The following is a 2,897-nucleotide window of genomic DNA, read 5'->3' on the forward strand; positions in this document are numbered from 1 at the left end:
GTATGTGAGTGTATTTGTGTGTGTGTGTTTGTGAGCTAGGAGCTGACTCAAGTGGTTTCCTCTATCACTCACCACTTTATCTATCTATCTATCTATCTATCTATCTATCTATCTATCTATCTATCTATCTATCTATCTATCTATACAGAATCTCTCACTGAATCTGGAGCTTACCAATTGGGTAGACTGACTGGACAGGGAGCCCTCAGGGTCCCTTCTCTTTGTTCTCAGCACTTGAATTCTAGTGTATCCCCCACACTGGAGTTACGTGGGTGCTGGTCTGAATTTAGGTCCTCATGTTCCCAAGCAAACGATCTACGCAGTGAGGCATGTCCCCCAGTCCTGCGTTTGTTTTCAACAACAGTTCAACATAAATAATAAATGAGCCTTCCTGGGTTGTTAGGATTAAATGAGTTAATATTTTAGACCACTTCACAGAGTGAGCAAATATAGTTGAATTCCCTTCTGCTGCTTCTTTCTCTTATTTTCTTTCTTGTCTCCTTCCTTCCTCCTCCATCTCTCCTCCCCCTCCATCTCCGTCCCCACCTTTGCCCCTCCTTGTTCTTATTTTTATTACAGAGGACTTTATACTCAGCTAAGCCATCAGTTTGTGGAGTAGCATGAGGTGTTCTTTGATAGTTCTAGATTCAAAATATGCTCTCTGAGCAAACTGGATAAAAATTTGGAAACACAGGTTGTATCAAAGAGCTCAATTCTGGACAAAGGAAATAGTGGATATGAACTTCCTCTAATTGAAACTATTAGTAAGATTATTTAGTCTACTGTAGATTGAATATTGTAAAATTTATTTAATTATAAATTAAAATCATTTTGTTGATTATAATTTGTCTAAGATTATTTAGTTTAGTTATTAATCTGAAAATAACCTTCTAGATTATTACACTAAAAATTAGGAAAATAATTTAATCTAATAATTTAAAAATATATTTACTAAAATTACCTTCCCTTTAAAATAGGTATCATCTATGCTATAAAATACTGTGAGGCCATTTGGCTTTACTACCCCAAATTAAATTAATCCCTAGAAATGAAAGAGCTTGAAAGCAAATATCTAGTTTTGTTATCCATCAACGGCAGCTTTAAAAAATGCTAGTTTCCCTTAAGTTCTATTTTGTGAAATACAATGTTAAGACTGTCATTTCTGGAAAACAACAATAGCTATAGAAGTGATAAATGTGACCCTTTCTCTTCCCACAAGAAAGCAAACAGACAGAAGGAAGAAAGAATCCCTTCCCAACCCCAAACAACCCAGACTCAAATCCAAGACTCCATCCACTACACCAAACCTCCATCAGGGAAAGAGACAGAACAAAGATAATATGCACATATTTAAAATAACAAAATTAATACATGGAGACGCGTTGCCAATTATCAACTGGGCAAAAAAAAAAAAGTATGTTAGTTAAATGATCCAATGAGAGAAAATGAGCGACATGCTGCTGTTAACTGCAACTCCTCACCTGAGAAGATGTGAGGGGGAAAGTGACCAATAAATGCAAGGTAACTCCAAATCAAGAGAGAGCAATGTCAACAGAAGACAAAGAAAAATTTAAAGTCAGTATGTTAAATGTTATAAGGAGGGTCATTTTAATCAAAAGATATTAAAATAAGTAACGGAGATTAAAAATGTTAAAAATTCCCACATGCAAAATAATCACTAGTAGAGAAGATGAAAGTTTGGACATTCAAAGACAATTTAGAAAAATTTAGTTGGTTTGAGAGAGTTTTAATAGATGTATTATCAGCCACATGATTACTATTCATGTAATTAGTAATAAAAGAAAATAAAATTAGATGAGATGCTTTTTAATGTCTATTAAGTGAGCAAAAAGCTTTAAAAAATGTAATAACAAGTAGGTATTGAGTTAGATCTTTTCACAGCTGGAAGATGTGTTAATAGACACAATTTATGAGAAAATATATTATTTACATAATTTTAAAATGTTAGAATTGGAGTATTTTCACCTCTTGAAGATAGGTTGGGAAAAATCTGTGTTTATATACATTGAAGAATATTTACTGGTATAAGGGAAAGGGAAAAGATATTCATTATTATAAAACAAAATTATTACTCACAACTTGATAGAATAGTCCAAGTTTTAGTAAATAACAGAACTATGTAAAAATGTTGTAAGATAAATATTATGTTAAAATGTATAGAAATACAGTAAAATAAATACTGCTATTTGGGAGATTTTACAGAAACATTTCCATGCCCTTTTGTATACTTTCTAATCTTGTTGTTAGATAAAGATAATGATAAAAATTATTAGACAAAGGTAACAGTGCACAGTTGGGTTCCAGCATCTGGGAGCAGGAGACAGGGTAATGAGGAAAGAGGTCAAGATCTGTTTGGGTCACAAACTCTGGTAAACCAACAAAGAAAAAGAAACAAACAGAACATACAACAACACACACACAACCATGTACACACACAACCATGCACACACACACACACACACACACACACACACACACACACACACACACACAATCATTTAGAAAAGAAAAGCTCAAAGGGAGCTGCCAAAAAAAGTGAGAACAGGCCTTCTCTTTTGTTTTTCTCTGAGAGAGAATTAATATCTATAATCAAATATGTAGCCAGGTGTGCTAGTCTGGAATCACAGCGCTCCCGTAAACCAGAGTGTAATTGGAAAACTAACATCATACAAATAGTTGCAGGTTCCTCGTCTAAATTAAAAGTACTATTTGTAAAGAGCTCTGTAGATCGGAAACATTACCAGTCATTATCGGATTCAAAATTCACAATCATCTGAACTAGATAATACCCTTAACACCAATCTGTATGTGATGAAACTAAGAAGCTGTCTTCTGCCTAAAGGTAAATGAAATCCCTAGTTCTTTCTGCAGCCCCT

This window comes from Peromyscus californicus, unplaced genomic scaffold (genome assembly GCF_007827085.1).
Source record: "Peromyscus californicus insignis strain IS unplaced genomic scaffold, ASM782708v3 Scaffold_8__1_contigs__length_139910024, whole genome shotgun sequence".
Classification (NCBI taxonomy): domain Eukaryota; kingdom Metazoa; phylum Chordata; class Mammalia; order Rodentia; family Cricetidae; genus Peromyscus; species Peromyscus californicus.